Here is a 9,650-nt window from a genome sequence, read left to right on the forward strand (position 1 = left end):
GATATAATTCTTTGCCATATTAAAAAAGAAAAAAAGCTTAAATGAATAAAAGTGCAGTGAAGAAAGTATCTCTGCATTTGTTGGTTTTCCCCCCCTCTAATGTTGCTAGTGATATCAGTTTGGAAAAGAGCCTCTGGGGTTACACCTGGATTCTCTGTGTGCATGCTCTCTCTCTCTCTCTCTCTCTCTCTCTCTCTCTCTCTCTCTCATTTCTTTATGTGACTGATTACCTTGTTGGTGACCAACCACTTGATTGATTAATGTGATCATTTGTCTCTCTCACACATGACGAATACATTAAATGGCTTTACTGACTCTCTTGAGTGTCCATCTTCTCCTTGTTGCCTCAATTAATTAAGGAATTACTTCATTATTGCTTTTCTGGTGAAACTTGTTCATGTCATAGCTTAAGAGGTAACCCCCACTCGCTTGCCCATGCTACTGATTCAGTTATTCTTTAGGGTAATTTGCATTTTTATCTCTAACACAAATTGCTTTTCTGATTAATGGGCTTTGGCACAAGGGGAATGGCCACTCACAGGTGACACTGAATTGAAAGGGGGATGCATAGCACCAAATCTTCCAAATCTCTCTCTCTTACTACAGAGAACTCAGCAGTCTTACTCTCTGACTGTCTTGCTCTTCAACATACATTTCCCCCCTTTCCTCATCTTACAGCATAAGCCTATGCAAGTCTACTCAGAAAGTAAATTCAATAGGGCCTACTCCCAAGAAAATCCTGTGTACAGGATTGTAGCCTTAATTTCTTGGATTGTCTCCAACTGAGTTTGAGCCATGGCATGCTCCCAATGACATGCCACAAGGTCCAAACAGGTCCAGAATTGTATTCTGAAGAAAACAAACTTTTTTTTTGTTGGTGTTAGCAACCTTCAGTCTCGAAAGGCTATGGTATCATGCTCTGAATGGTGGTTCTGGAACAGCGTCTAGTGTGGCTGAAAAGGCCAGTTCAGGAGTGACAATCCCTTCCGCACTGGGAGCAAGTGCAGTCTGTCCCTGGTCTGTCTCCCTGGCTGTGGGCCTTCCTTCTTTGCCTCAGACTGTTGGCCAAGTGTCTCTTCAAACTGGGAAAGGCCATGCTGCACAGCCTGGTGGGGAATAGTTTGCTTCTTCTGAGCCTAGTTCTGAATCTGCCTGAAAGGAGTTTACTTATCACTAATTTTTAGAGGTGCTGTGAGTTTTTTCAAAAGGGGTGCTCAACATATTAGCTCCCCTGCATGAAACTTGTGAGCCAGAACTGTGTTTGACCCAATCCTGCATGCCGTCTGCCTTGGTTGACCTTGTGTTCTTGTCTTGGGAAGACGGAATCTTCTTTCTATTGTGTCTATAACACATGAAACAACCACTTATCCAAGAGAGAGACAGAGATGCTCTCATTGGAGGCGGTGTCTCTCCAATCCTCATGTCCTAATTTTTACAGCAGATGTCCAATCCACCTGCCATGAAAATGAGAGGTGGTGGACAGATTGGATTGCCTAGTTCACACATGATGCACGTGCAGTAGCGGAGGTGTGGCTGAGACTGCACCTCAATGTCTGTGATGTAGAGTTTGCCTGCAGAGACAATAATAGGAATCAGCCTCTAAGACTGATTAGAGGTTCTTTTCTCTAAGAGCAAAAGAGATATTTTTGTTCTGTTTTGATCACACTGATACTGCATAAGAATGAAGCATTTTCGTTAAATGAAATGATTAGTATGCATTTGTAGAGTACCCCAAAGTGAATTTTGAGTGTGCGCGCGTGTGTGTGTGTGTTTGTTTGGCTTTCTGTTGGGGTAAAGCTCACAAGGTTTCCTTTTCAGTAGCAACCATGTGGCTGAATGGACTGTGTCTTCCCATAAAAATTGAGAAACATGTTCAGGCTCTTCAAATACCTTCACATAAGAACAGCCCCGCTGGACCAGGCCATAGGCCCATCTAGTCCAGCTTCCTGTATCTCACAGTACTCCACCAAATGCCCCAGGGAGCACACAAGACAAGAGACCTGCATCCTGGTGCCCTCCCTTGCATCTGGCCTTCTGACATAGCCCATTTCTAAAATCAGGATGTCGCACATACACATTCATGGCTTGTATCCCATGATGGATTTTTCCTCCAGAAATTTGTCCAATCCCCTTTTAAAGGTATCTAGGCCAGATGCCAACACCACATCCTGTGGCAAGAAGTTCACAGACCAACTACATGCCGAGTAAAGAAATATTTTCTTTTGTCTGTCCTAACTCTCCCAACACTCAATTTTAGTGGATGTTCCCTGGTTCTGGTGTTGTGTGAGAGTCTAAAAATCTCTCTATCCACCCCCTGCATAATTTTGTATGTCTCACTCATGTCGCCCCGCAGGCACCTCTTTTCTAGACTGAAGAGGCCCAAACGCTGTAGCCTTTCCTCATAAGGAAGGTGCCCCAGCCCAGTAATCATTTTAGTCGCTCTCTTTTGCACCTTTTCCATTTCCACTATGTCTTTTTTGAGATGCGGTGACCAGAACTGGACACAATACTCCAGGTGTGGCCTTACCATCGATTTGTACAATGGCATTATAATACTAGCCATTTTGTTCTCAATACCCTTCCTAATGATCCCAAGCATAGAATTGGCCTTCTTCACTGCCGCCGCACATTGGGTCGACACTTTCAGCGACCTGTCCACCACCACCCCAAGATCTCTCTCCTGATCTGTCACAGACAGCTCAGAACCCATCAGCCTATATGTGAAGTTTTGATTTTTTGCCCCAATGTGCATGACTTTACACTTACTGACATTGAAGTGTATCTGCCATTTTGCTGCCCATTCTGCCAGTCTGGAGAGATCCTTCTGGAGCTCCTCACAATCACTTCTGGTCTTCACCACTCGGAAAAGTTTGCTATTGCTGGCTTCTCAGCATGCCTTCTAGTTCCTCTTAGCACCTTGGAACCATCTGAGCTGAAACAGCTGCACCTTCTGCTACTGTCATGGCCACAAGGACTGCAGAGGACACTGACAACATCCTCCTGCTACTGTTGCTGTCAGAACTACCATCGCTGCAGCTGCTAGAAGTGAGATCTGTAGGCTCAGCTGCTCAGGCTTTAGAGGCCTCTGCCAGGCTTGGTGTCGTCTGCAAACTTTGCCACCTCACTGCTCACCTCTGTCTCCAGGTCATTTATGAAGAGGTTGAAAAGCACCTGTCCCAGGACAGATCCTTGGGACACACGGCTTTTCACCTCTCTCCATTGTGAAAACTGCCCATTATCACCCATGCTCTGTTTCCTGGTCTTCAACCAGATCTCAATCCATGAGAGAACCTGCCCTCTAATTCCCTGACTATGGAGTTTTTTCAGTAGCCTTTGGTGAGGGACCGTGTCGAACGCCTTCTGAAAGTGCAGATATATATGTCAGGCCATGCCTGACTTATACATGATGCTCTGACATGTATCCATAGGGTTCCTGGCAGTTTTATATAGTAACAGGACAACTGCTAAAAATGGAGACATCTGATGCCCCTACAGTGAGTGCCTCCAAGAAATGAGGATACTGCAAGTTTCACCCAGTCAAGTCATACCAGCCATAACATCCTTTGCTTCTTCCACCCATATTACATAGCTTGTCTTGACTTGGGGCCCAATCCTATCCAATTTTCCAGCACCAGTGCAACTGCAATGCAGCCCCAAGGTAAGGGAACAAAGGTTGCCATACCTTAAGGAGGCCTCTGTGACTGCTGCCCCACCATAAGATGCAGTGCATGCCCCAGTGGCACAGCTGCACCGGCACTGGAAAATTGGAAAGGATTGGGCCCTTGGTCTGCAGCAAGTATCCTCAAAAAATACTCTTGATCATAGAGCTGCTTTATGGGAAATGTCAAGCTCTTATTTTAGCCATGCATATAAGTTAAAAGCAGCATCTTGAGCTATGACCACAAGATAATGACAAGCCACTATAGATGTTGGAGCCTTGATAAAATATTTGCCTTGTGACCCATCCACAAAAAGCAGCATTTTGTGCTAGGTAGTCATCATAAAATGCATTTTGGTGGTGTATTTTTGAAGTTTAAAAGGCATACATGATTCTGTGCAGATGATGGAAAATCAACAGTGGCAGTTTTGCAAGTGCTATAACTTCAAGAAATTTATTTATTTTAAGAATTTCTATCCAACCTTCCCAGTTAAAAACTGCTCCTGGCCACATCAACTCAGGATTCATTTAAGATAATACATGGGTATAATAACAGAAAAGGGTAGGACCTCTTGACCACTGGATTACTTTGCCATCTTTCACAATAGCCTTGAAGCCAAGAAGCCTTGGGTCAAGCCCAGGACAAGCCCTTTGGTGATACTGAAGAGCCCAAAACACCTGCTGGCATGCATTCTCCCTCGGATCTGTGGCAGAGCAAAGCTGGCTTCACTGTCAGGACCAACCTTTGGTCCATTCCAAGCTAAGAGATGATTCAGGAAAGTAGCTTGCTCTAATGCCCCAGCTGTGTCTCTGCCTGTTCACACTTCTGCCAAGTTTCTCTTTGGCCAGCCTTGGTCCACCCTGATGTGTCAACCCGAGTCTGTTGCTACATGTCAGTCGCTCCAATCTTCCTTTTTGCTTTGTCCAGCTTCTGTTACTTCTGTTCAACTTCCACCCTCCTGACCAGCTTCCAAGCTGGTTGTCTTGATTGATTGTTCAACCTTAGATCTCCACCCCCTTTCAATCCCTGAGGCTCTGCTTTAAAGGTTGCCTGTGGCCCTATTTTCTCCCTCTCAGTTGAGTGTTATCAGTTGCTTTTTCCCCAAGGCTGGGAGTGTCCCACACTGCACCTAGTAAGAATGACCTCTTTATAAATACACATCAGGCTATTTGTATCTGTGCATAGCAGACAGCAGAGTCAGGCAAATTCATTCGAACACAATTACTGGGAAGATTTACTGCATCTCTATCAGCCGGCCTCTTGCTCACTGCTTTGCTTCCCAGGCTAAGATGCTTATATGAGATGCTTATGGATTCAAAGCGCACATTGGACTGAACCAGAAGAGATCTCAAGTGTTGTCAATATTTTGTGCCTTATTTATGCCATTTTCTGGCCATCTCTTCCCCTCTCCTCCTCTTTTCACAATGATAAATTTTCATTGCTTCTGAATCACTAATAAAAAATCGTGGAACCACAGGACGGTAGAGTTATCTTCCCAAGGTTAGATAGGAATCTATGACCCAGATAGATGCTTACTCCACAAGTGTTCCCACTTAGCTCCTCTGGGAATATGTTTTAAAGTATGGTATGAATTAATGTGGGCCACAGTGTCACAATCTACCACAATGCAAGTGGCACTTCACATAACTGTTGTCAGCCCTGTGACAAGTTTTCCTGTACAACAAATCCATCTTTCCCATAAAATAGCATTGAATCCATTATCTAAAAATGGAGGAGACTATTTAAATAAATGTGACATGATTTGCATTCATGAACCCATTTTGTACAGATTGCTTGTCTTAAATTCAGCTTAGCCATACGAATGCACAGAGGTTTGAACAATTATATGCAAAAAAGTGCTGCATTGGTTTCCGTCAGGTACCTGAATCATAAATTCCAGAAGTTGGGGATTAAATAAGATGAGTACTTGAAAGTCAGTTTTTGATGAGCTCCCAGAGTGTCTGAATAATTAAACACATGAAGATTTAGCACAAAATAACAGTCAAACAAATACAACAATAAAAAACTGTCATTAAATTCAAGTTTATATCTATAAAATCTGATGATTTCTACAACACAGAATGCAGAATTAGGTATTAAGGCAATAAAAAACTTTAATGGAACATGCGAGAGTAGCAATATAATTTACAATCACCTTGGCATCTCTGGTTTCACAAACTTCAGCTCTTCTGTTTTCCATGAGGTTCTCTGTGCAATGAAACAAAAGAACTAAATTTCCAATATTCATAAAAATGAAGGTAAAGATCAGACAAAAAATATATCTGTACCAGCCCAATATGCTGACATGAGAAACCTCTATATAGTGAATTATACCTGAGGCCAGTTCTCATAACATTAGTTGGTAAATTTGCACTCAAATACTTTTTTGCCAGAACAGAATCAATAATGTTTTTGATCATTCAATTGTCTGAATGCTTCTTACAGGTGCAAATCAATATACGATCCCAAAGAATCCTAAAAGGGAGGATGTGTTCGTGTGCTAAGTCACTGTTTGTACCTGGTTTGCACCTGTACTTGAATCCACATTAGCATGTATCTGATTGACCATAAATGGCCAGTCAGATGCATAAAGATTAAACAGGCCAACACACATTTTGCTTTCTTAAATGTTACTCCAATTCCTGGGTATATTTGGGGTGCCGATTCCAAAAATGGCATCCGTTTTGCCCTATCACATCTAGTTTTGGAGACAAGGCATAGTCTCTTTAATGGTTCAAGCAGCTTCCTCATGAGGCAGCCTGCACCATGGCTTCCTCATGAGGAAGCTGCTTGAATTATTCACTAATGAGGCTATACTATATCCTCATATAGGTATACTATAGCACCCCGAATTCATATCAAACCACCATAAAGTTTGGGAAAAACTTTTCTGACTTTGTTTTGTAGGCCTGTGTTATTGAATCCACTCTGTCATGCAGACTATTATTCATGCATACACCTTCATGGCACACTCCTTGATTCACATGCATAGCTAGGGGCCACACATTGTCACAATGAACACATAGCTTGTCCTTTGTGGGTGTGTGCATGCCTACTTAAAAAAAAAAAAATCTGTGGTGGCCCAATCAGAACCAGAACCATGGTACAAATGCAGGGAGTTAACCCTTCGCCCCTCACCACAGTCCCAATGAACCTCCACCAATCTGCTAACTGCTTCAGGGTGAAAGCTTCCATCAGTGGCCTTCTCCTTTTCCCACAGCTGGGAAGATCTCTACCCTAACTCAAGCTCCAGCTCTAACTATGGGGAAATGATGTTTGGCTCATCTTCCACCTAAGGTTGAGTATTATGAGATGGACACATTTGTATTCCAAATAATACAGATACAGGCTGAGACTAATTATTCGCGTGGGTTCCATTCCAAGCACTCATGTGGATGGCAAAGAAATTTAAAAAACAAAGTTTCTTTGCTCCAGTGATTTAAAAATAGCCTTGCTGACCTTTTGACTCTAAGATAAGAGTCATTAAGAAGACAATCCATCAATTAGTCCTCCTCCAACCACTTCACTCAGCCCCTCCCTTCACCAATGCAAAGTGCTCAGGGGGAAGGGAGGGGTCGCTGGAGAGAGAAGGATTGATGGATTGTCAGTCAGCTGCCCTCTCTCTCTCTCTCATTAAGGAGGCTGTTGTTAAAGGACTGTTCAGTTTTTTAAACTGATTTTAAAGGGGTGCATTTTCCCCTCCTCCAGGGATCAGCACATTCCTTCTCATTTGCAGGGGCCATTCGTGTTGAGTCAAATCCGTGTATAAAAAATCTGGGTATAAATAGGCTGTAATAGGACCTGTAATTACCAACTTCAGCAATGTAACTATGGAGCACATGAGCTATACTGAGAGCATACTGAAGCCAACATGCAAGAGAAATGCTACAGCATTGGGTATTTTGGAGGGGAGCTTGGGGGTCACCTACCTCAAACATAATTTTCAGCTAACATCTAGGGTTGTCATCATCAGCTTGGACAAACTCTTCACCTCCCTCTCTGATGGACTATAACACTTTCCACAAACTAGAAGGGAGTTCAGAAAGGTAATAAATAATATGTATTAGCCCATTAAGGAAAAGCAAATAGATCCCGCTTTCCATCAGCAGTTCTCACATGGAGCATGGACAAGGAGTTTAAATGAGACTCCTGTTTGATAAGCCTGTTGACCTTTGTATTAACAGTTTCTTAATATTTATAATTATCAAGACAATATTAATCATAGCGATTCACCAATCTGCTCTTCTGTTACATTCTACAAATGGCATTTTCATTTCATTCATATTCAGATGTCTATCAAGGATTCATAAAGTAATATAATTTAATAATGACAAGTAAATAAAACCTCATTTATTCCATGCCATTAAAAGGAATTAAAGAGGCTTTCATTGTCACTTTTCAAAAATATAAAATGTAACACGCACTGTATGCAAACAGACTTCACTTTTATGTCTCTCAAATATGACTCTGCTATCGCTTTCTCAATCTATAGCACCCTCTATAACAACTGTCGCTGTAGACCTCTTTGCAACAAGATTAGATACATGGTATGAGTTTAATGGTTTGACAGCAGGCTCCAAAAGTTGGCCTGGATACAGTTTGAACAGATTGCTCCAAAATTTAACATCTATCTTCCCTTTTCTTGATGCTAACCTCTTTCCCTGCATACTGCAGGACATTAATTGATGGGAATTTATGTCTCAGTCTTACCTTTCAGACTTGGCAGAATATCTCAACAATTTTAATTATAAAAAATATAAATGATCTTGAGGAGAAATGTGTGTGCCTTGATTGATGGTGAGTCAGGATTCTGTAACGCATTAATGAAGTTTCCTTAGCCCATTGAGGAAATTATGCTTCCTATCGCTCTGTATGTTCTCTGCCAGATGAACTTTTCCTAACTTCAGATTCTCTCTCTTTCTCATCCTATGAGAACCACATCATTGGTTCCACATCAACCACAAGGCATTATTTACTTTATGTTCTATTTAATATTTATTTTTCCCATTTTTATACCACCCTTCCTCCAAGGAGCTCAGGCTGGTGTACATGGTTCCTCCCCTCCTTTTGTCTTCACAACAACCCTGTGAGGTAGGTGAGACTGAGAGAGAGTGACAAACTTTTTGGGTTTACTTGCTCCATCTTGGCAATTGACAGACAAGAGCTCTCCAAGATGGTGAGAGATAGCCATACCCAAGACCGCATACCAGTTCCATGTTTGCTCCATCATCCTATTGTATCAAAGCAACAGAGCGATCCAACAAAAGAATATAGAGGATATCAGGGATGGGAACTCAAGTCAAGTGACTCGAGTTCAGGTCTTGATTGGTTGGCAAACTTCAGTCTCGAAAGACTATGGTATAAGCCTACAACACCCAGTATTCCCAGGTGGTCTCCCATCCAAGTACTAACCAGGCCTGACCCTGCTTAGCTTCTGAGATCAGACGAGATCAGGCATCTGCAGGGTAACAGTTGCTGCCTCAGGTCATGAAAATGCATGTTTTTTTTGCTGACTCATGTAAACTTGAGTCACGCGCATGGAAGAGTCAGCAAAACTCTCCTCAAGGGCCCCTTGGCCCTTGCCCCATGCATGAAGACTCGAGTCTGTCTGTATCTGGGTGTGCTTTCTTTTCACAGCATGAAAAACCTTGTGGAACTATAATTCAGATTGGACAAGCAGCAGGGAAGTTCCAGCTAGGAGGTGGGGAAGGGATAATGTTAGCTTTTACAATGAACAGGAGGTGGGAGCGGGAGCGGGCTTTCTTGCACATCTCTGAAAGAACCGATGATCATTGGACAAAAGATGAGAGGTCTGATTTTCTGTGACTGAGATAGGGCAGAAGGAAGAGCCCAAGGGGGTTCTTGCCTTGGGATTGGCTGGAGAAGCCCAGGGAGGGGGAGGAGGTGGTTCGTAGCAATCATGCTTCCCTCCTCGTAGCTCCATTGTTACTTGGGAGGAGGGAGCCTCATTGAAAACTAGCACAAATGGGA

General features: G+C 42.8%; 1 pseudogene; it reads right to left on the reverse strand.

Annotated features, from left to right (window-relative positions):
• Nucleotides 1–9,022: 9,022 nt before the first annotated feature.
• Nucleotides 9,023–9,139, reverse strand: LOC136637892 (5S ribosomal RNA; annotated as a pseudogene).
• Between the last annotated feature and the right edge of the window lie 511 nt (nt 9,140–9,650).

Source organism: Tiliqua scincoides, chromosome 1, assembly GCF_035046505.1.
Source record: "Tiliqua scincoides isolate rTilSci1 chromosome 1, rTilSci1.hap2, whole genome shotgun sequence".
Lineage (NCBI taxonomy): Eukaryota > Metazoa > Chordata > Lepidosauria > Squamata > Scincidae > Tiliqua > Tiliqua scincoides.